The sequence below is a fragment of the Grampus griseus genome (assembly GCF_964374135.1).
Source record: "Grampus griseus genome assembly, chromosome: 11".
NCBI lineage: Eukaryota > Metazoa > Chordata > Mammalia > Artiodactyla > Delphinidae > Grampus > Grampus griseus.
This window is the reverse complement of record NC_139005.1, coordinates 79,822,698-79,848,329: the sequence shown is the minus strand read 5'-3', so window position 1 is coordinate 79,848,329 and position 25,632 is coordinate 79,822,698. Positions and strand designations below refer to the sequence as shown.

The following is a 25,632-nucleotide window of genomic DNA, read 5'->3' as shown; positions in this document are numbered from 1 at the left end:
AGTAATTTGTATCAGGACTTTGGGGCTTTAAATCAACAGACAGGACGCTTTTCTTGACTGGCCTTAGGCTCTTTCTTCTAATCCACTCCAAACCTCTCCCGTGTTGTTCCAAGAGATCTAACCAAATGTGCTTGCCATAGCCTGCATGGGATGTTTCCCTAGGTAAGAGCTAAGAGCATGTGTTCTGGAATCTGACTGCCTGGCTTCCACTCTTGAATTTTTCATGCACTGGCTTGTGAATGGGGAAGTGACTTAATTTTCTATGTACCTGAGCCACCTCATCTATAGTATGCATATAATAAAGTATCTAGCTTGTATAATTGTTTTGAAGTTTAAATGGGGTAATCCAGATAGAGTCATTAACATGGATCCTGGCACATAAGGATCTTACCAAAAAAATGTTTATTAGCTAAACACAAGTCCTGGAGTTAGTGGACATTATTGATCTTACCTGGCCAGTATAATTCCCCTTCTTGCAAATTTATGTCTTGCTTTTCCATTGGAGAATCATACCTTGATTAAGCTTGGTCCATGTGGTTTGGGTGGTTGACTCGTCCTCTCTCTTATCCTCAAGTCCAGAAGTGGCCTTATGATACAGATTTGACAAATCAGCCTATTCCATTCCCTCATGGCCACAGTGACTGGGTCAAAGATGGGCTTGAGACCCAAGTGGACCAATGAAACTTTTCTTGGACTTTAGTAGAGTGTTGGGAAACAGAAGCTGATGTTGCTAAGATGCAGGATGTAAGCCTGGAGGTGCCAGGGGCCACTACGGGGACTGGGCGTGCCTGAGAGAGGGAAAACAGAACAGAGAGATGGAGTGAGAGAGACTGAGTCTTGGAAACTGGCATCCTTGACGCTAGACTTACCACTGGACTTTTAAAACACTGAGCCCAATAAATGTCATTTTGCTGAAGCCATTTCGATTAGATTTCCAACACTTAAAACTAAGGTGACCATGTGTCCTCATTTTGGGACAGTCCTACTTTATACCTGTTCTCCCAGCATAGTTATTAATAGTGTTTTATTTCACTCTTGGAAGTGTCCTAATTGAGAGGATAAATTTAAAACTCGAAAGTCCAGACCAATACAGCCACACTGAAGAAATACCCCTGTGGAGTCCCAATTCCCAACAGCTTCTTAAATCATTCAGCACATACTGTGTTCTGACTGGAGAGAGTTCTGGTGAACACACTTGTCTCCATCTCTAATGAGGGTCTAGGGCTCCTTCTAGGTTGGCAACTGCCACTATGACTCCCTTATTCCAGCTCTGACATTTAGGCTATGGCTACTTAACAGTACCTAGGAGCCTTGCCCTGGTAGAAACAAGGTGTACTTTTCTGGTTAAGCAGTTAGCCTCACTAGTCAATCTCTCTCTCACCCTCTGTGTCTCCCTCCCCCCTCCTCCTTGAGTACTCACATGCATCGCCCACCCCCCGACATGTACACATGCAACATTGGCCTAGATAAACACCACCAGCTCCCTTTGCTTATTCCATCACCATGTTTGCTCACTTTCCAGTTGTGCTAAAGGGCACAGATGTGTGTTGGGAGTTGGATGGGCAGACAAATAAGGTCACTAGGATCATTTTACAGGCCGTTGAAGACACATTGGATATTATTTGCCCTGTAGTAAGTTATGTTGTCTTCTTTGAATCTCTTGTTTTTCCCTGTTGATGAAGCAATACACTGATCTTGAGTCCAAGTTTCATCCTTACCAACTGTGTATATATATGACTTTATATATATATATATATATATATATATATATATATATATAAAACTATATGTATAGTTTGTGTTTTTTTTGGAGGAGAGTGGGAGACAAAGGTTACTTATATGAACAAAAATTGTTGTCTAGGCAACATGAGTTAATATCCATTGTCAATATTTATTATTTACTCTTTGCCAGGCCTATGATTAAGTACTTTCTGTGTATCGTATCACTTAATCCTCACAATAACATGCCTAGTATGTATCATTAGCTTATACCTTTTTCAGATGAAGAAATTAAAGCAAAGAATTGGCAGAATCAGAATTCAGACCCAGGTCTGTGTGATCCTAGGTCTGTGCTTCTCCAGCTGATGTTATTCTGCTCATTTTTGTGTATGCGGACGAACACTCAACCTGAAGTCAGGAGCTCTGGTTTCCATTTCCCTCTCTGCCTTTAACCAGCTGGGTGACCTTCGGCAACTCCTGAGGTCCCATGGGCCCCATGATTTTGTGATTCTAGGTGTTTGGGTTTGGGGTCAGGAGTTCAGTTTTTCTTTAATGTTGTAAGGTCTAGCTTTTTATCAGTCACCAAGGCTTCCAGCTGCAAATCCGGAATAAAGGAGTGGGGGTGGTTGGTGACTGTGATGAAGGAGAAGAATTTCCTGCTGCCAGATATTTAGAAAATGGTGAAATTTGCATTGAAAGTATATTATTATTAGTAGAAAATAATGATTAATGCCATTTCATGTTCTTTTCACAAGTCATATTAGGTAATGAACAATGATAACACTATGCATGATCGCTGATCCTTGTGACATTCAAAACAGATTCAAAATTCCCATTCCACATACAGGACTCAGTTAGGGCACAATGTTAAATTCAAACTTAGGGGTCAGATTCAAAATTTAAATGCATATCTTCTTTGCATATCTTTTTTTTTTTTTTTTTTTTTTTTTTTTTGCGGTACGCGGGCCTCTCACTGTTGTGGCCTCTCCCGTTGCAGAGCACAGGCTCCGGACGCGCAGGCTCAGCGGCCATGGCTCACGGGCCCAGCCGCTCCGTGGCATGTGGGATCTTCCCGGACTGGGGCACGAACCCGTGTCCCCTGCATCGGCAGGCGGACTCTCAACCACTGCTCCACCAGGGAAGCCCTGCATATTTATTTTGACATAGCATTACAAATTACTCACTGTAATATGAATTAAAGATGGACTTTAGTACGATGGGGGAAACATTAAAAGAAATTCTGTTTAAATTTAAATCCCCTTTTTCCCTTTTCAGATTTTCTCCCCCATATTTATCCCTCAATGTATCTGCTGATTATCAAAAGTATTGCTGTTTAAACAGTAATTTGTTCATTTACATTTTATTGTCTTTTGCTGGTAGCAACTGCCAAGAAGTAGTGTTGATATCTTGAATCACAATTAGTTCATTGTGATGTTCCTAAATGAGAGAATTTTAAAAGTACTCTTTTCCTATCTACATTTTAGTATTTACCTAATGTACGTAGTGTAGGGAGAACTGATGTCAAAAAAGGACAGAGTGGCAAATGTGCTTCTAAGTCTGTTACAATAGAGCCAGTGAAATGTGCAAAATGACAAATTAAATTTAATATTCAGGTGCATTGCCAATTTGTTTGAGGGGTAAAAAGCACCATCCTTTGCTAACCCGATAAGAATTAATCAGATTTTAATTACATGATGTGCAACCTGGACTGTTTAGCACATTTATGCCGAGTAATCCCTGGGGCATCTCAAACCAAATAAAACTTCTGTCTTCTAAACCATGGGTTTGGTTTTGTGTTAATCATTTTTGGACCTTCTAATTTGTTTTTTTGTTTTGACAATCTCATTTCTTCTATGACACTAATAATTTCCTTTGGGTTTTTCTTTCTTACGGAAGGGAACAATTTGCTATTTTGTGTAAAGTGAAGGCAATGCCAGTCTCCGTGTCAGGGCCTGAAATTGTTTTCCCTGTATTTGCAAATATCCTCCCTGTTTTCATCTACCAGGGAAGCTTCCTGAGGTTAGGGGCGCAGTTTGTCACTACAGAGATGGAGCCTGACATTTTGGCCTCATTAACGTGGTGTTATAACAAAGCGAGTGAACCTCAAACTTAATTTAGCAAAACAACCAAGCCCATAAAAAAGGGCAGGAAAAGAAAATCAGAGGTGCTTCCAGTAAACTGTTATTATTGAACCTAAACATTTTTCTTAAAATTGCCATAAGCTTCCTAGCTCTGTGCTGGTACTTAGGAAGTTCCACTCACGGATGCTAGCAAAAAGTTTCCACATGAGACTCAGCAGATAGAAAGAAATTCCCAGTTGCATTCATTTTTGAGCTTCTTCAGTTCCTGGAGGTCCTCGTTTAGCCTTTGATAAAATCAATCCTGAACTAATCAATGAGAAATTGCTGGGACTATGAATCCTGCAAAATCAATAAATTTGTATAATAATTACACAAGCATATTAGAGAAGCATAATAATACATAGGCAAGCAAACCCCAGGAAACATGCTCTTGAAATCTTTAAAACTCAGCCAGATGTGATGAAGTTTTACATACTTTGCTCTAGTTTAGGATAATCCTGGCACTTAAGAGAAAGAATATTGTAAGACTCTCCTCTAATTTATGCAAGTTAAAAAATTAACATATGTAACTCCTTTAAAAGCCCAAGTTATTAGTGAGTAGAAAAGTTTAAATTTTGAAAGAAAAGAGACCGGTTTGTCCTGGATGCAGGGTCCTATCATCTGTCTGAAATGCCAAGTCCGTTCTCTTCCCCAACACCGTTCATATAGGCAAATCCAGTAACTGCTCACGGCTGCATTCTCATGATCTGCCCCAAGATGATGACTCCTTCTACCAGCCCAGGTCACTAATCTTGTTGTTCCTCTCAACCCAAAATTGTGGTGTCATGAAGAGAAAGCTGAATTGGAAACACACTTGAGTTCTAGTTACGACTATACCAGAAGCCCTTTAAATCTCTCTCAGCCTCAGTTTCCTTATCTCTAAAATGATTACAATAATGCTGAGTATATAAGGCGAAGTGTTGGAAAAAGCACTGCCTAAGTTGTTTACATTCTGTAGTTCCTGGATAACTTCCTGATCTGGAATAACTTCATCTCTGAGTAGAGGAGTCACAGTATGTGACTGTGATGGTTAGTTTTTTGTTTTTTGTTTTTAAACATCTTTATTGGAGTATAATTGCCTTACAATGGTGTGTTAGTTTCTGCTGTATAACAAAGTGAATCAGCTATACATATACATATATCCCCATATCTCCTCCATCTTGCATCTCCCTCCCACCCTCCCTATCCCACCCCTCTAGGTGGTCACAAAGCACCGAGCTGATCTCTCTGTGCTATGTGGCTGTTTCCCACTAGCTATTTTACATTTGGTAGTGTATATATGTCCATGCCACTCTCTCACTTCGTCCCAGCTTACCCTTCCCCCTCCCTGTGTCCTCAAGTCCATTCTCTACGTCTGCGTCTTTATTCTTGTCCTGCCCCTAGGTTCTTCAGAAACCTTTTTTTTTTTTTTTTAAGATTCCATATATATGTGTTAGCATACGGTATTTGTTTTTCTCTTTCTGACTTACTTCACTCTGTATGACAGTCTCTAGGTCCATCCACCTCGCTACAAATAACTCAGGTTCGTTTCTTTTTATGGCTGAGTAGTATTCCATTATATATATGTGCCACATCTTCTTTATGCATTCATCTGTTGATGGACACTTAGGTTGCTTCCAAGTCCTGCCTATTGTAAATAGAGCTGCAGTGAACATTGTGGTACATGACTCTTTTTGAATTATGCTTTTCTCAGGGTATATGCCCAGTAGTGGGATTGCTGGGTCGTATGGAAGTTCTATTATTAGTTTTTTAAGGAACCTCCATACTGTTCTCCATAGTGGCTGTATCAGTTTACATTCCCACGAACAGTGCAAGAGGGTTCCCTTTTCTCCACACCCTCTCCAGCATTTATTGTTTGTAGATATTTTGACGATGGCGTTTCGGACCGGTGTGAGGTGATACCCCGTTGTAGTTTTGATTTGCATTTCTCAAATGATTAGTGATGTTGAGCATCCTTTCGTGTGTTTGTTGGCAATCTGTATATCTTCTTTGGAGAAATGTCTCTTTAGATCTTCTGCCCATTTTTGGATTGGTTTGTTTGTTTTTTTGATATTGAGCTGCCAGAGCTGCTTGTATATCTTGGAGATTAATCCTTTGTCAGTTGCTTCGTTTGCAAATATTTTCATCCATTCTGAGGGTTGTCTTTTCATCTTGGTTATGGTTTCCTTTGCTGTGAAAAAGCTTTTAAGTTTCATTAGGTCTCATTTTTCATTTTAGTTTTTATTGCCATTTCTCTAGGAGGTGGGTCAAAAAGGATCTTGCTGTGATTTATGTCATAGAGTGTTCTGCCTATGTTTTCCTCTAAGAATTTTATAGTGTCTGGTCTTACATTTAGATCTTTAAACCATTTTGAGTTTATTTTTGTGTATGGTGTTAGGGAGTGTTCTAATTTCATTCTTTTCCATGTAGCTGTCCAGTTTTCCCAGCACCACTCATTGAAGAGGCTGTCTTTTCTCCATTGTATATTCTTGCCTCCTTTATCAAAGATAAGGTGACCATATATGCATGGGTTTGTCTCTGGGCTTTCTATCCTGTTCCATTGATCTGTATTTCTGTTTTTGTTCCAGTACCATACTGTCTTGATTACTGTAGCTTTGTAGTATAGTCTGAAGTCCAGGAGCCTGATTCCTCCAGCTCCATTTTTCTGTCTCAAGATTGCATTGGCTATTCAGGGTCTTTTGTGTTTCCATACAAATTGTGAAATTCTTTGTTCTAGTTCTGTGAAAAATGCCTGTGGTAGTTTGATAGGGATTGCATTGAATCTGTAGATTGCTTTGGGTAGTATAGTCATTTTCACAATGTTGATTCTTCCAATCCAAGGGCATGCTTTATCTCTCCATCTGTTTGAATCATCTTTAATTTCTATCATCAGTGTCATAGTCTTCTGCATACAGGTCTATTGTCTCCTTAGGTAGGTTTATTCCTAGGTATTTTATTCTTTTTGTTGCAGTGGTAAGTGGGAGTGTTTCCTTAATTTCTCTTTCAGATTTCTCATCATTAGTGTATAGGAATACAAGGGATTTCTGTGCATTAATTTTGTATCCTGCTACTTTACCAAATTCATTGATTAGCTCTTGTAGTTTTCTGGTAGCCTCTTCAGGATTCTCTGTGTATAGTATCATGTCATCTGCAAACAGTGACAGCTTTACTTCTTCTTTTCCTATTTGGATTCCTTTTATTTCTTTTTCTTCTCTGATTGCTGTGGCTAAAACTTCCAAAACTATGTTGAATAATAGTGGTTACGGTGGACAACCTTGTCCTGTTCCTGATCTTAGAGGAAATGGTTTCAGTTTTTCACCATTGAGAATGATGTTGGTTGTGGGTTTGACATATATGACCTTTATTATGTTGAAGTAAGTTCCTTCGATGTGTACTTTCTGGAGGGTTTTTATCATAAATGGGTGTTGAATTTTGTCGAAAGCTTTTTCTGCATCTATTGTGATGATCATATGATTTTTATCCTTCAATTTTTTAATATGGTGTATCACTCTGATTGATTTGTGTATATTGAAGCATCCTTGCTTTCCGGGGATAAACCCCACTTGGTCATGGTGTATGATCCTTTTAATGTGCTGTTAGATTCTGTTTGCTAATATTTTTTTGAGGATTTTTGTATCTGTGTTCATCAGTCATATTGGCCTGTAGTTTTCTTTCTTTGTGACATCTTTGTTTGGATTTGGTATCAGGGTGATGGTGGCCTTGTACAATGAGTTTGGGAGTGTTCCTCCCTCTGCTGTATTTTGGAAGAGTTTGAGAAGGATAGGTGTTAGCTTTTCTCTAAATGTTTGATAGAATTCACCTGTGAAGCCATCTGGTCTAGGACATTTGTTTGTTGGAAGATTTTTTTTTTTTTTTTTTTTGTGGTACGCGGGCCTTTCACTGTTGTGGCCTCTCCTGTTGTGGAGCACAGGCTCCGGACATGCAGGTTCAGCAGCCATGGCTCACGGGCCCAGCCGCTGCGCGGCATGTGGGATCTTCCCGGACCGGGGCACAAACCTGTGTCCCCTGCATCGGCAGGCGGACTCTCAACCACTGCGCCACCAGGGAAGCCCTTGTTGGAAGATTTTTAATCACAGTTTCAATTTCAGTGCTTGTGATTGGTCTGTTCATATTTTCTATTTCTACCTGGTTCAGTCTCGGAAGGTTGTGCTTTTCCAAGAATTTGTCCATTACTTCCAGGTTGTCCATTTTATTGGCATATAGTTGCTTGTAGTAATCTCTCATATCCTTTGTACTTCTGCATTGTCAGTTGTTACTTCTCCTTTTTCCTTTCTAATTATATTGATTTGAGTCTTCTCCCTTTTTTTCTTGATGAGTCTGGCTAATGGTTTATCAATTTTGTTTATCTTCTCAAAGAACAAGCTTTTAGTTTTATTGATCTTTGCTATTGTTTTCTTCATTTATTTTTCATTTATTTCTGATCTGATCTTTAAGATTTCTTTCCTTCTGTTAACTTAGGGGTTGTTTTGTTCTTCTTTCTCAAATTTCTTTAGGTGTAAGGTTAGGTTGTTTGAGATGTTTCTTGTTTCTTGAGGTAGGATTGTATTGCTCTAAACTTCCCTCTTAGAACTGCTTTTGCTGCATCCCATAGGTTTTGGGTCATCCTGTTTTCATTGTCATTTGTTTCTAGGTATCTTTTTATTTCCTCTTTGATTTCTGAAGTCATCTCTTGGTTATTTAGTAGTATATTGTTTAGCCTCCATGTGTTTGTGTTTTTTACAGTTTTTTCCTGTAATTGATATCTAGTCTCATAGCGTTGTGGTTGGGAAAGATACTTGATATGATTTCAATTTTATTAAATTTACCAAGGTTTGATTTGTGACCCATGATATGATCTATCCTGGAGAATATTCCATGAGCACTTGAGAAGAAAGTGTATTCTGTTGTTTTTAGATGGAATGTCCTATAAATATCAATTAAGTCCATCTTGTTTAATGTATCATTTAAAGCTTGTGTTTCCTTATTTATTTTCATTTTGGATGATCTGTCCATTGGTGAAAGCAGGGTGTTAAAGTCCCCTACTATGATTGTGTTACAGTCAATTTCCCCTTTTATGGCTGTTAGCATTTGCCTTATGTATTGAGGTGCTCTTATGTTGGGTGCATAGAGATTTACAATTGTTATATCTTCTTCTTGGATTGATCCCTTGATCATTATGTAGTGTCCTTTTTTGTCTCTTTTAATAGTCTTTATTTTAAAGTCTATTTTGTCTGATATGAGAATTGCTACACCAGCTTTCTTTTGATTTCCATTTGCATGGAATATCTTTTTCTATCCCCTCACTTTCAGTCTGTATGTGTCCCTAGGTCTGAAGTGGGTCTCTTGTAGACAGCATATGTGCAGGTCTTGTCTTTGTATCCATTCAGCCAGTCTGTGTCTTTTGGCTGAAGTATTTAATCCATTTACATTTAAGGAAGTTATCAATATGTATGTTCCTATTACAATTTTTTTTTTTTTTTTTTTGGCGGTACGCGGGCCTCTCACTGCTGTGGCCTCTCCCACTGCGGAGCACAGGCTCCGGATGCACAGGCTCAGTGGCCATGGCTCACGGGCCCAGGCGCTCCACGGCACGTGGGATCCTCCCGGACCGGGGCACAAACCCGCGTCCCTTGCATCGGCAGGCTGACTCTCAACCACTGCACCACCAGGGAAGCCCCCATTACCATTTTCTTAATTTTTTTGGGTTTGTTATTGTAAGTTTTTTCCTTCTCTTGTGTTTCCTGCCTAGAGAAGTTCCTTTCGCATTTGTTGTAAAGCTGGTTTGGTGGTGCTGAATTCTCTTAGCCTTTGCTTGACTGTAAAGGTTTTAATTTCTCCGTCAAATCTGAATGTGATCCTTGCCAGGTAGAGAAATCTTGGTTGTAGGTTATTCTGTTTCATCACTTTAAATATGTCCTGCCACCCCCTTCTGGCTTGCAGAGTTTCTGCTGAAAGATCAGCTGTTAACCTCATGGGGATTCCCTTGTATATTATTTGTTGCTTTTCCGTTGCTGCTTTTAATATTTTTTCTTTGTATTTAATTTTTGATAGTTTGATCAATATGTGTTTTGGCGTGTTTCTCCTTGGATTTATCCTGTATGGGACTCTCTGCACTTACTGGACTTGACTATTTCCTTTCCCTTGTTAGGGAAGTTTTCAGTTATAATCTCTTCAAATATTTTCTCAGTCCCTTTCTTTTTCTCTTCTTCTTCTGAGACCCACATAATTCAAATGTTGATGCTTTAATGTTGTCCCAGAGGTCTCTGAAACTGTCTTCAATTCTTTTCATTCTTTTTTCTTTACTCTGCTCTGAGGTAGTTATTTCCACTCTTTTATCTTCCAGGTCCCTTATCCATTCTTCCGACTCAGTTATGCTGCTATTGATTCCTTCTAGAGATTTTAAATTTCATTTATTGTGTTGTTCATCATTTGTTTGCTCTTTAGTTCTTCTAGGTCCTTGTTTAACATTTCTTGTATTTTCTCCCTTCTATTTCCAAGATTTTGGATCATCTTTACTATTATTACTCTGAATTCTTTTCCAGGTAGACTGCCTATTTCCTCTTCATTTGTTTGGTCTGGTGGGTTTTTACCTTGCTTCTTCATCTGCTGTGTGTTTTTCTGTATTCTCATTTTGCTTAACTTACTGTGTTTGGGGTCTCCTTTTTGCAGGCCGCAGATTCTTAGTTCCCATTGTTTTTGGTGTCTGCCAACAGTGGCTAAAGTTGTTTCAGTGGGTTGTGTAGGCTTCCTGCTTGAGGGGAATGGTACCTGTGTTCTGGTGGATGAGGCTGGATCTTGTCTTTCTGGTGGGCAGGACCGTGTGCAGTGGTTTGTTTTGGGGTGTCTGTGACCTTATTATGATTTTAGGCAGCCTCTCTGCTAATGGGTGGGGTTGTGTTCCTGTCTTCTTAGTTGTTTGGCCATGCGGTGACCAGCACTGGAGCTTGCTGGCTGTTGGGTGGAGCTGGGTCTTAGCGTTGAGATGGAGATCTCTGGGAGAGCTTTCGCCGTTTGATATTACGTGGAGCCGGGAGGTCTCTGGTAGACCAATGTCCTGAACTCGGCTCTCACACCTCAGAGGCACAGGCGTGATACCCAGCTGGAGCACCAAGACCCTGTCAACCACATGGCTTTTCTCTTTTCCAGTCTGTTTTGGACTCAGCCAGTGAGGGATGGATGATTCTCAGTGCACAGATGAAGGACACACACTTTGCCCTTAGGGTCTAAGGCCCCTGTCTTCTGTCCCCATAAGTTCTAGATCACCAGCTCATTATGAAAGGTAAAACTCAGGAACAGCCAGGTGGGAGAGATGCAGAGAGCAAAGTATGGGGAGAGGGCTCGGAGCTCCCATGCCCTTTCCAGCCTGCCATTCTCCCCAAATCTCTGCGTGTTTGCCAACCCGGAAATTCACTGAACTCCCTCCTTTTTTGGGTTTTTCTGGACGCTTCGCCTTCTTTATTTTGACTTAGGAAAAGGCACAGAGAGCATCATAGCCCCTTCGGAGGCTTTGCTTCCACAGCTGTGGAGATGGCTTCATTCTTAGGCAGTCAGGACCAAGCACCATGTGAACAGACATCCTTTGTGCAGCTCTGGAAGAAAGGACTGCCATAGGTGTTTGTAATGGCGGGGAATGCCAGCATGGGCAGATCTTCAAAGAGAATTGGAAAGTACCAATACATATTGCAAACAAAAATAGAGAAATAAAACAGTTTGGTACTAGAACCATGTAAGTACTAAACTGTACTTTATTATAGTTAAAATTTTTTCCCTTCGAAGTTTAATTTTTTTTTAAAGTAATAGAGCAATTCTGCATAAATTGCTTTATGGAATGATTTTGTCAGATTCTTGAATGTGAGAAGGTAGACTGTAGATCTAGTGCTGTTATAATGGGTAATATTGCTGCCTGTGGTCTGTAAGCAAGCTACAGATTCCTAGGGCTTAGTAAAGGAAAGAGGAGACAGCACAGACCCAAAGTACCTAAACCTACACAAAATGGTAGTAAAAGACAAAGGTTGGAATTACTTATTGTATTACCTTTGATCTTTAGAAGGTTTCTTCCACTTAAAACAGTCCTCTCAATGCTGGATATTAGCTTTATTTCTTCTGTTTTTGAATTCCAAATGATATTTTTGGAGTGAATAGTTATTTTCCATGGAATTTTAAAGACTTTTCTTATGTACCAAGTAAGGCTTAAATTTTAGAAATCTGCTTTTGAAGCCAGAATTCTTTAGAAAAGCCAAAAGCTTTTGAATAGAGTTTTTGATAGGCAATTCTTATTCTTTGAGCAACTAAGGGCTACTTTATTCAGGCTATATATGAAAATTAAATTTCAAAATCCAAACCTTCCTCCCCCACACAATAATTGTTTTCTTTGGTGCTCCAGTTGGGCTCATTCCTCAAGCCCCCCTCCAATGATTTGATAACACCTAATTATCTGAACTAAAATAAAATCTACTTGAAATACCTAGAGTGGTTTCCATTTTCCTGCACAAACCCTGACGAATAGTGAGTATATGAGCATAATATAGCAGAGTATAGAAAGAGGAGGCTAGATATTTAAGACAGACTTGTCTTGATTTTCAGTTTTGCCTAGGGCCACTGTGTTTACCTTCCATCAAATGGGGACAATTTAGAACTATGTGTGCAAAACATTTGAGATAGGCATGCATACAGCTCACCCAGAACAACATTCTTAAGTGAACCATTGCAAGTGTACATCTACAGACCCGGATGACATTAGTCTTTAGTTTCTGCCCTGCAGAATAATTGAAATTAAGTTTTGCCCTGGAGTATTCTCCAGCCTGTGAGAGAGACTAGCAGCATGCAGACAACTCCAGGCTATTTTAGCCATCGCTTTGTTGGAACTGGGGTGGTGTAGGGCATCTGTTTATTAAAGAACAGATTGTAAGGCTGGTCAAGGTGGATAACCAGGCCTCAGTAGACAAAACTGGCTGATGGGGTGCCCACTTATATCATACCATATTTATTCTTCCAGAAGCTGTTCAGTCAGTTAAAGAGGATGACCTTCAATGGTATAAATGAGGACTGTTTGGGGGGGCGGGTGTCAAGAGTGTGCTAGCAGCTATGATCTCTTGCTAAAACAAATTATTTTATTTACTTGTTTGCTTTTATTCCATCCTTCATCACGCAAATGTAGGCTTCTTGATAGGGACCTTATATGTCGTGTTCACTGCTCTATCCTTAATAAATAATATGTTTTTATCTATTCAAATCATTCAAGAACCAAATATTGAATATGCACTATGACCCAGGTCCTGGGCTGGGCCCTGGGGATGTAGCAGTAAAAAGACTTGGCTTCATAGGTTTATTGGTAGTAATAGGAAAATAAAATCATTAATGAGGCATCTTTTCTGAAGTTGGGCTTTGAAAATTAAAAAAAAAGTCACCATCTTTTTATTGCGTACAATGTGTAGTAACACTGTTGGAGACTGATAGGGTGCCAGATATGGCTTTTATTTTACCTGTTAAAGAAGATTTATAGAGAGCTCAGGCTCAACAGCTAAACATTTTGATTTTAGTCTAATTGGAAAAGAGAATTTAATTTTACTGACAATTATAGGGGAATAAAGAATGCACTTAAATTGAAATTAAAAAGTAAAATAGTAAGCTAGTTTAGTTTATTGTGATATTGTAGTTTTTCCCTGATAATTTGTATTACATGGTCATATTCACAATCTCATAGAATACATTAAATTCTGTGGTTTATTATAATAAGGATATTATACTATGTAAATTGATAGATAGCTTTAAAAGAAAAACACTTTTTTTTTGGTAAGTGAAAAGATTGAGCTCTTTCCCTTGAAAGGGGTTTAAAAATTAGGTCACCTTGTTCATTTTCTTCACATTATGGAATACAGGTCATTGAAGTCTAGCTTTGTTTAGCTTTCCTTGCTCCATTTTTGACAAAGTGATAAAGAACCTAATTACTAACCTACTCAGCTAACAAAGATGGGGGGAATCACCTTCTCAAAAATGGAAAAGCACCTTTTCAAATGTATTAAGGGCCCATCAAATTCTGGACTTGAAATATATCCCACTTAGCGCCTGGGTGAGGAAGTGTGTGTTGAGGAGAGCATAGCTCTCGATTAGCTCCCTCGCCTGGGTATTGGGAGTTAAAGACCTCTGTGCTGTGCTTGGCTTCCCATTTCTTGGAAAATTGCTCATTGAGAGCAGGGACAATGTCTCTGAAGCACTCATTATATATTTTCTGAATAAATGAAGAAAGCTTGGCAGCATCAACTGGTGTGGGGATCCTGATCTTTCTGAGCCTATATTTCTACCTGTCTGTACCTAAATTTCACATGTGTGTGATCAGGGGCAACTTACTTAACTTTTCCCAGCATCAGTTTCCCCATTTGTAAAGTGGATATTCTCAAATTATCTCCTTCATAGGACTGGAATAAATAAATAAATAAATAATCTCCTTCATAGGACTGAATAAATGAGATAATCTGTGAGAAGGAGTTAGCACAGGGTCTGATACATCATGAACACTCATTATTGTGAATACTGAATGTCACCCATTATTGCTATTATTAAAGGTACATTTCCACATTCAGAGACAGGTACTGACATTCAGAGAGACTGACTTCATCATGGCCACACAGAGCCAGAACTAGGACTCACTTCATATGTCTACTAGCCCAGTTTACCTTCTATTATATAGATGCCAACAGTTCTGAAAGTGTTTTCTCAAAATCCTAATGTTGTTTATGTTAATACGATGGAGAGGTCCTAGAAATTTCATTGATCCAGCATCCAAACCACAAATCCCAGCAGTTCTCTATTACCCAGAAGGAATAAAAATTCTTCATCAGAATGAGCTAATGTTTTGACTCTGTAAACATGGTCCCTTCACTCTTAATCGGCTTCACCTCAGTGAATGCTGAATACATCTCTTAATTATTAGAAGCAAATTCTTTATGCTGCTTTCTGTGTTCCCCACCTCGTCCCTGGTGAATTTCTACTTTGGCCATCTTTCTCCATGTCTCTTCCTTCTCTGGTTCTTTAAAACTTGGTGTTTCTCAGATTTCCCTTCTTTTCTTGTGATCTATGCTCCCCTTGATTGATCTGATAGATTTTTCTAGGTGTAAGTAGTTGGTTACATCCAAATCTACATCTCTAGCTCTGACTCTTGCCCCTCTCGCCCTAGGCTGGATTATTCAGCTATCTACCCTATTATTACTTGGATGTCTGTGGCAGAAATGGCTAGATGCTTACCCTACCCTGTTCTTCTTTCCGGGCACACAGGAAGACTATAATTGCTAGCCTCTCCTGCATTTAGTTTGGGAATGAGCCCTAGCTTATGGATTGATGTGAACGGAAATGATATGCACCAATCCCTCACTTTCCTATCCTCATGCCTGGAAGCAAAGTTCTCCAAGATGGCAGAGTCACAATATGGGAGGAGCCTGGATTCCTGAGTCACTCCTTGAAGGGGAGCTTCCTAGGAGAACTGTCCAAATTGCAATAGGCTGTAATATGAGCAAGGAATAAAAGTTCGTTAAGCCACTGAGATTTTCGGGCTATTTGTTGCCACAGTAAGCTTGATCTTTATTAATACAGTGTCCCTTAGGCACCTTGAGTTCTGCACGTAGTCAGTTTTCCACCTCAGTTGATGGCACCGTCCTCTATTCAGTCACCCAACTCATAGCCCATAGTTCTCAACTGAATCCAGTTAATAACCAACTCCTGCGGATTTTAACTCCTATATTTTTTCTTGGAATTATCTTTTTTAAAAAACCATTATCCTAATTAAGCCTCTTGCTATTTCTTACCTGCCTGTTGATTTTAAATTTGAGTGAATTTAAAACAAGCCAGGAATCCTCCTATTAGAATAGTTGGTCATTATTAAAAGGCATTCTCAGCAGGGAACATAAGAGAATGTGGTGACAATAAAACAGTGCAGTACAGTTGATGTCTGGAAATAAGTAAATCTCTACATCACTGATGAAGGAAGTGCGGACCTCCCTGCCCTTTGCTCTGTGCTGATGATGCTCGTATACAAAGAAAAAAAGACCCCATGTGATGCACAGATGCACAAGTGAGGCTTAATGCAATTAACCATGGACACCTGGATACTTCCTACCTACCGTCTTCTACTTTATCTTTTCATCCACTCACACATGCTTTTGATAAAGGGTCATGATGCCAGCTGCTTACTGGGCGCAGATCAAAGCTGGAGCAGTAGTCTGGCAGGGGTCTTCTTGCTAAGCTTAACCCTACCTGGGAGAGTCAGTTAGCTCAAAACACTTCTAATCACCTGTGATCCCTCCTTATGTCTCCTACAGAGCGTGGGACTGTAGTTGACAGCTCCCAGGCTCCCCTGTCCATTTAGTGATGCTCTCTTTATAAAAGCACCTCTTGATTTATCAGCCTATAGTCCCTCTCCCGTGAAAAGGGAGCCCCTCTTCAATCATGCCACTCCTGTTTAGAAGCCCTTCCTATACTGGCATTAAGCAGTGGTCCTGCATGTTCTTAATTTCTGTGGCAGCTCTCCCTCTTCCAAACCTCAGGTGCATTACCTCTGAATATTGAAAAAAATTAAAATAAGTCTGTGTTTAAAAATAGGGTTCTCCTTTAAATAATTGTTCAGCAGTCCATAGTTCTGGTCTTCCTTGTAGAATAAAAAGATCTTATTGACTCTATTTACAATAGCCAGGACATGGAAGCAACCTAAGTGTCCATCGACAGATGAATGGATAAAGAAGATGTGGCACATATATACAATGGAATATTACTCATCCATAAAAAGAAGTGAAACAGTTATTTGTAGTGAGGTGGATGGACCTAGAGACTGTCATACAGAGTGAAGTAAGTCAGAAAGAGAAAAACAAATACATGTATTTGTTAGCATATGTATGCTAACACATATATATGGAATCTAAAAAAAAAAAAAAGGTTTCTGAAGAACCTAGGGGCAGGACAGGAATAAAGACACAGACATAGAGAATGGACTTGAGGACCCGGGGAGGGGGAAGGGTAAGCTGGGACGAAGTGAGAAAGTGGCATGGACATATATACACTACCAAATGTAAAATAGCTAGCTAGTGGGAAGCAGCCGCATTGCACAGGGAGATCAGCTCGGTGCTTTGTGACCACCTAGAGGGGTGGGATAGGGAGGGTGGGAGGGAGGGAGATGCAAGAGGGAGTAGATATGGGGATATATGTATATGTATAGCTGATTCACTTTGTTATACAGCAGAAACTAACATGCCTTGTAAAGCAATTATGCTCCAATAAAGATGTTAAAAAAAAAAAAAGATCTTACTGAAACCTGGAATAGCAGCAAGGAACATAGCAATTTTGACGTCTTTGGACATACTTGTGCTGGGTTTTATAGGAAAGTTTGTGACTATTAGAGAGCTGTACCAAAATGCAGTGACTAAATTTGCCCTGCCCTGCTCAAGAAGGCATTTGGGAAATATCTCTGCACCTACAACTATTTCCCATATAAGTATGAAATCGGCCACACTAGTTATTCTTACTACCGACCTTCTTCTTCTGGACCTTTTTCACCTTGCTTGTTTCCTAACTCAAACCTGGACCTTAACCTGGTCCCTGTTTCAGGCTTACAGTTTCATTATGTTGTCCCCTTCTCCTTTCTCCAGAATCCTGGCCACACCCAACAGACAGTGACGCCGTCTACACTTCCATGGAATGACAGCTACTCTGTTGTCTTTTCTAAGAGTATTTCCCTTTAACACACCATTACCAATTGTAAAATGAAAGATTTTGCTTCTATTAGAGGAATTTAAAGTGAACTTGAGTATAAGGATGCGAGGACATTTTTAAGAAGAATTGTTTTCTCTGAAATCCTTCCCTAACTCATAACTGTGCTGGCGGACATTCTCCATCTGGTTTGAGGCGGGCCCCATTAGCATCTCATTATCTGTCATAGGGAAATAGGTACTGTGCTATCTTTCATCTCCTATAAAAGTATTCCCTCTATGTAAAAAGAACAAAGACTTAAAAAGTGAGAACATAAATGGAGAAGCATTTCTCTGTTTTCTTCTTCTCTACAGTGCATACAGCCAGGTAATTTCCTAACTCTGTAGCTTTGCACACACCATTCCCATGTCAGAAATGCCTCTCTTCCTACCCTCCCATCCATCCTTTAAGAGGTGCTCCCCCCATGAGGTTCTCCGTGGTCCCTCCAACTGGATTTACTTATTTTCTCTGTTTATATCTTGGCTACAGCATTTTGCAACATTTTGCATTTTTGTAATCTATAGCACACTCAGGCACAAAAAAGTCTTGACCCTTTGCAAATACAATGCAGTGTGTTACTTGTGAGATTTTATAAGCTCTGAGCATTAAAATCTTGATCATTGCAGTCAGGTGGGATCCACCCAGCTTAGAATTACATGTATATGACAATATCTAAAAAGCGCTCTTTATCTTAGGAATTTATCAAGATAATAAAATGTTAGCTGCCTTGAAGCAACGTGGGGTATAAATAAGTAAAAAATAACTGAACCCATACTATGCAATGAGAACTACATGCAGTTACTAGACAAAATTATTTATAAAGAAGGAATTATACATTATACATGGGGGGAGTCTGATGTTGGTCAGTTTTCTCCTCACTAAAGAATTGATAACCTAACTCAGCAGTGTGGCCAACAGAAGGTTTTCTGTTCTGTGTTGGATATTTTTTTTCCCCTCTTTGTATCCTCCAAGTTCTACCAGCTCCTGGATTCTTTCTGTGTGTCCCTTGTTGTTTTGATCCCACATTTGCAGTAAAGTGTTGCTTTCTTCTATCAGAGCCCTTAATGTTATTTGCAGAAAACCCATAGTCCTTGATTTTTCATTTGTTCTTATGTCCTACAAAATCACCGTACTTTTCCCTTTCTGTACTTTGTTTTTCTGCAGAGGTGGGAAGTCTTCTGCCATGTCCTTGTATTGCAAGAGTAACTTCTTAAATCAACTATACTTCAGTTAAAAAAAGAGTAACTTCTTGAATGGGATCTGAGCTAAAACTAGATTCTCTGTTGGGCACTGACATGGTAGAGATACCCCCCCGCTTCTCACCATTCGTCAGGAGACATGGAGGTGCAGCCTCTAGGAGTGTTACTCCTTAGTCACTCCGTACCCAGCCAACCTCTTGCGGAGCCTATCTCATGATAGTATTTGTGTCTGTGCTTTATCTGCTCTACTAGACTGTAACCTCTTGATGTCTAGACTGTAACCTCTTGACGTCAACAAGACTGTAACCTCTCGTGCCTTATCTGCTCTACTAGACTGTAACCTCTTGATGTCAAATTGTATCTCATTCAATTTGTACACCCCCCAGGGCTCCAAACAGTCTTGCATAGGGTGGGTGCTCATGAAATGTTTAATGAATTGAATTGCATTAGCTGTTACTCTAAGTACACAAAAAGGGGTGCTAGATCTCTGAAGAGCCTTAATTCACCTCATGGGGTTACATGGAGATACTGTCAGACTTAGTTTATACACACCAGCTCTCCATGGGTAAAGTTAATGCCAATTAACGACGAGCTTCTGCAATGGAGAGAAAACACATTTTTACCTAAAGGCTGATCAGTTTCTTTTCTGCTGTATATCTCAATGATCATAAAGCAAGAAGACCCCTGGGACTCTGTTCTATTTAGGCAAAGGCAGGTGTGCTGGGAAGCTTTGTATTTGCACACAAACACAGAAAGCAGGGCTTATTTTTGCAATTACTTGTGAAAGCTGCCCATGTTTTCCAGCATGTAAATTAGGACTTGAAGGAAAACATCTAATTGCATTTCGCTCCAACTAATTGCCAACTCAAAAGTTTAGATCAGTGTGTATACCATACTTAACTTTTGTGTTGTTTTCATTACTAACACACTTAGCTCAGTAGAATGAAAAATAATGAGCCAGAATTAAAAAGGCTTGAGGGTTGCCCCATTCAGAAAATGCTTTGGGTGGTAAGGAAACTTGCAGGAATGCGGCAAAACCATGGCTAAAATTCCAGGCCAAGATTGCCTGGGGATTGTGCTTCTCTGTTGGTTTGCTGATAAAGGTTAGATAGAGAGAAAAAAAATAGAGATGGCATTTGGAGTCATTGCATGTATTCTGCCACAAGGAGGGGCCATGGTTACAACCACTGATGTGTCCTTGACTTGTATTAAACTAGTAGCCTTTCCTGCATGAAAAACAAAACCTACTTACAAGAGCTTTTTAAAAATGTGCTACACATCCAGAAAGAATGGTATGGTCTTTTGTGAGTAATATAAACATGCTGTGATATCCTTATGTTATTAAATGAACATTACAAAGCATGACAGAATCACAACCACACAAAAAAAATAAGGACAAGTTACAGTGTTGATGGGAAAATAAAAAGAGAGAAGCTTTTTCACATGTTGTCACGAAAGCATAACTAGCCGCCTCAGAATTCTCCTGTTTTCTCAGCAAGAGTTATTCTCCAAAGGACACAATAAACTTTTTGTCCTTCTAAACACAGAAGTCAAAAAAATGTATCCTTGAAGCTCAGTTTAGCAGCAACGAGTTTGCACCCGTTGGGGAGACTTTATTCAGAAATGGTTAGTTCCTGGGTTTCTAAATGAAGGATCAGAAAGGAGACTGGATGCATCTTGGAAAAACATATGAATTAAATAATATGCTCCCACCACAGCATCCCTCTGTACATATCCTCTGCCATTCTTTAGTGAGTAGTTTAATGCCAGGCACGGTGCTAGATGCAGCAGCTACCCCAGAGGTGATGCTCAGTGAAACACCTACTGTTGTTGAGTTTCTAGACAGGTGGGGAGCAGATATTTAAAAAATAGAGATGTAAGTAAATATATACTTATAAACTATGTGAAGTGCCACGAAGGAAAAAGAACAGGAATTGATGAAGACCCCGAATGTTGCACCTCATTGAATCAGGAAAGCTCAGCAAAGTCTCTCCTAAGAAATGACATTTAAGCTGAAACCTAGAGGGTGAGTAAGATTTAGCCAAAGCAGGGGGAATAGATATTTCCAGACAGATGGAAGGACTGGTGCGAAGGCCCTGCAGTTTGACACATTAGAGGGACTTGGAAGGCAGCACTTAGGATTGTGTTTTGGTGACTGAGGAGGAGAATGGCTTGAAATGCAACTGGGAAGATTGTAGAGGCAGGACCACACAGGGCCCTGTAGACCATGCTAAGGGATTTAGTTGTTATCCTGGAAGCAATAGGAAGTTACTGAAGGTTAGAGGTGATGAAGATCAATTTATAAAGATGTCTGTGTAGAGAAAGGATGGGAGAGAGGCAAAAGTAAAAGCCAGGACACCAGTTGGGAGGAAATTACCATGGGGTTAGTGATTTACCTGTTCATCATTTACCTGTTCATTCTCAAATCCATTCTCCACCCTTCCCTTGCAAAACGAAGTCTATTTCCCAAACTCTCTGGCCAACTACCTTTTGGGTGGGTTGAACCAATGGAAGACAGTGGAAGGAGATAGCAGAACTAGAGGAAGGGAGAACCCAGGATATTTCCTCTTGTCTCTTTCTTCTTTGTGGTGCATCCCTAGCAATGTTAGTCATTTTGGTGTCAGCTGTTCTGCCCCCTGGACAGTCCCATTGTTTGTGGGCCCAGATCCTGCAGGACACTGTTCTTCATGGTTCGTGTTTCTACCTGGCTTCTCTAGTTCTTAAACTTTAGCAGTGCCATCTCTTCCCTCGGTTCCTCCAGTCCTGGAGGGAATAGTGGCTACCTGATGTCACTAATCTCCGGGTTGCATCATCATACCCCGTTTGGCTTTTCAGCTCTTCTAACACCTTTCTAACTAGCACCCTATATTAAATTCCCTCTAATCAAAGCTTGGACTTCATTTTCCTCGCGTTATCCTGGTTGATGCAATGAGCAACAATGGTAACTTGGACCCAGGTGACAGCAGTGAAGGGTGAGGAAATATATGGACTTGAGGAAGTTTTTGGAATTGAGGGAAGACAGTGGAGAAATGAGATAGATCTGTGAGCTTTATGTAAAGTTTCCGAGCACCCTGAGCAGGATTGATTAATCTGTGGCTAAATTTAGCTGGCATTGACTTGACTGTGGAAAACAAATGACCATTGGATCATCTCCTATGCAGTATGGACATTTCCTGAAGCCCTCATTTATGGTCGTGAAGTGATCAACAATTGGATCCAAGCTAATAACTCCATCACAAGCTCCCACCTTTACATTCTAATTTCTAAAACCTGAGGTCTGGATAATTTTCTTGGGACTACAGAACAATGTCTGACTATAGCCTTTGCAAGACTGTCACTTAAAATAAGGAGGGGATGGTTTCCTTTTGTTAAGAAATAATTTTCCCCCAATTATTTCCTAGCTTTTTGTTCCTTTTTCTTAAAAGATTGATAGCCTTTCTTGTTTCTTCTGTTTTTTAAAACAGCCTGTTCTAACATTTACTGTCTGTTCCCCTGACCCCATCTCCCCCTTGTAGCTCTGCTGTAGCACCCCCTGACTGGAGAAGCTGTTGTCTGTGTTGACACAGTCCTCCATCTCCCTTTTTCCTCTGGTCCACTTGAACCCTTTGAGCAGGACTCAGGACTCTGTGAAGTCACAGGGGATGTGGGTAACAAAGTGGGACAGAGCAAAGCATCAGCGACATTCCTGCTGTGGCTTACGGCGGGCTGTGCACATCAGGATGGTGACAAGCCATGCTGCTTCTGTGGGCCTTCCTTTGGATATCTCACGCTGCAGAATAAACTATTCAGGAATATTTGGGAGTTTTTCTTAGAACAAATTTCTGTGGCCCTGGGAGTCTAAAAATAACTACTAGGAGATTAATGTGTGTGAAATGGTACGGGTGTAGGTGTTGTTGGAAGACAGCAGTGGTTTCAAGGTCTGTGGGTCTGCAAAAAGCATCCTCCTTCCCTCCCTCCTTCCCTCTTTCCCTCCCTTCCTGCCTCCCTCCCTCCCTCCTTCCCTTCCTTCCTTCCTTCCTTCCTTCCTTCCTGTATCCATTAATCCAACAGGAATTTTCAGTACCTATCATATGATTATTAGGGGTGTGTGTCAGCTGCTCTAAAGTTTATGAAAGAAGTACAAAACAGAGACTTGATCTCAAAGGTTGGATACATCCTAGACACACATCTGAAAAACAAAGTAGCAACAGTAGGGTAGACATAGGATTAGGAATCAGGAGGTCAGCATTTTAATCTTAGTGGTGCTTTTTATTGACTGTGGTCTTGGGCAAGTCACACAGCCTTCCAAAGTCTCTATTCATGTATAGCATGAAAAGATTGAACTGAAAGATCTCTAAGTCACATCATTGTTCTATGATTAATGGGCACAGTTATGAGTGATCCAGAGCAATGGTTCTTGAACATTTTGGTTTCAGGATCCCTTTATGCTCTTAAAAATTATTGAGGACCTCAAAGAGCTTTTGTTTATGTGGGTTATATCTATCAACATTAACCATATATAACTGGCATTTAATACAAAAATGAGACACTTAAAATATTTATTTACTAATTAATTCCAAAATAAATAACCTATTACATGTAAACATAAAATTATTTTCATGAAAAATAACCATATTTTTTAACCAAGAGCTCACAATCACCTTTTACTTATCCACTGAACTTTGGCTTGACCAAATTTTAATCAGGCTTCTCTCTTCCCCACAGGCCCCTAAATATTGGCTTGCCTCCAAGTTTGAGCACACACCAAAGCACAAAGTTGCAGACCATCCCCTCCTTAACAGGTCATTCTGAGCGCTGGCTAACTACAAAAAGAAACATTTCTTGTTGAAGTGTCCTTCTTACCCCATTAGCTGGTCCTCCTCTCCCACAAAGTCCCTGCTACCCCTGCTAACCCCTCCCTATATAAGAGGAGCCTTTGTCTGTCGGAGTTTGAGACACTTGCTGGTCCTGAGGTCAAAGTGTTTCCCTCATTGCAATAGTCTCTCTAAATAAAGTTTTCCCTTATCTAAGTGTTGTTTTGCTTTTATTTGGCATTTTCAAAACCAAAAAAATTTAATGAGAAGTGTGAAATTGTTTTAGATTTTTACAAATTTCATTAATATCTGGTTTACTGTCTGCTTCTTCAGTCTGTCTGTTGTGATATGTTGCTTTGGTTGAAGTACATGGAGAAAATCTGGCCTCACCTGGCTATAGTTGGGAAAGGAGGATCTCACAGACCCCCTAATGGCATGTCAGGACCCCCAGGAGCACACTTCGAAAACTACTCTTCTAGAGACTGAGAGAGAGGAAAGAGCTGGATGTCGAGCTGGAGTCTAAGGAATAGATTTTAGACTTGTAAAGATGGGGCATCCAAGCAAAGAAACAGTGTGAGAAAAGTCAAGAAGGAGAAAGTGAGCAAGCTGTGTTTGGGAGAGAGAAGAAAAAGGAGTATGGAGAGGGAAGGTCTGAATTCACATCAAGTTCAAGTTATGTCGGGGCTTAGGGACTTGAATCCCCCTCCCCTATGAAGGATTTGGTCTTGATCCTTTAAGTCCTAGATATCGACTGGAAGGTTGTAAACAGGGGAGTAACATTATGAATATGATGATTTAAGACAATAATCATGTTAATCATGTCTGATGGATTGGTACAAGGAGAAATGAAAGTCAGAGGGCCAGTTAGGATGCTACTGCAATAGTCTAGGCGTGAGGTGGGGAAAGTCTGCGGCAGAGTGGTCATGTGGGACTGTAAAAGGATGAGGAGTAAAAGGAGGAGGGGGGAATTGACATAGCTGATAGATTATTAAGGACCAAGGGACATAAGAAGACAAGTTAAATCCTAAATTTTGAGCCAAGTGAAGCAGAATGGAGGTAAAATCTGTTTTGGTAGAGATGGGAAATTTAACAAGAATAGTTTGAGGGAAGATGATGCAGGAGGTAATTTTGACATAATTTAGGATCTAAAGTTCAAAAATCTTCCTAAAGCCTATAAAAGATCCTTTGTGATCTGGCCTCTGCCCAGCTCTGTGACTTCCTCACTCCACTCTTTGCCTCATTCACTGTACTGCAGCCATGGCGACTGCTTTCTTTTCCTCCACCATCAAGTTCACTGCAACCCTTTCTTACCTCTGCCGGGAACATTCTCCTATGCCCTGTCTTTCTCCTCTCCACCAGCTCTTCCCAAGCTGGATACTCCTGAGCATTCAGGTTTTACTTCAAATGTCATCTCCTCCAAAAGACCTTCTCTTTCCCATTCCTGTCTATCTTTTCACCCTGTTTTAGTTTCCTTCTAGCACTTACTATGATCTAAATTGATCTTGCTTTTGTTGTTGTTGTTTATTTATCTGTTTATTTTCTGTTACAGTGGAGGCTGTACACTGTACTCCCTGCTACTGTGTAGGCTCCATAAGAGTAGGACATTTTATATATTGTTCACTTTTGTATTTCCAGGTAGTACATAGTAGGTGCTCAATAAATAATTGTAGGATATGGAAATGTACAGCAGGCTGTAGAAATTGCAGGATTTATTCTCAGGAGTGACTCCCAGATACATGATTTTGGAAGTCACGTCAGAGAGATGGAACTTGTGGTATGGCTGGAACTAGAGAAGTAGAGGACATCTGCTCTTTCTGACAAAGGAGGCAGGACAAGGTAACAGCCAGGATGCCCAGGGACTGTGGAGTCGGTTGTTAGGATACTGAGAGGTAGGAAGAGAGCTGTCATCAAACATCGTCCACTGCGATGAAGTCACATAGATGAGGTAGACAGTATGTCCATCCCATAGTCTCCTTTCATTCTGCAGAATCTCAGTTTCAATTTCTATATTTTTGATGGCAAGGCTGCGAAAAAGTTGGTTAGCCCAGCTAAGCATATCTGGCTCCTTATCTCACACATCCTATTCCAGGT

At 40.2% G+C, this 25,632-nt stretch overlaps 1 long non-coding RNA gene across 3 annotated transcripts in view; it reads left to right on the top strand.

Moving 5' to 3' along the window:
• The window catches only part of LOC309829296, a 436,099-nt gene that overhangs the window by 283,541 nt on the left and 126,926 nt on the right, over positions 1-25,632 (top strand). The window lies entirely within an intron of this gene.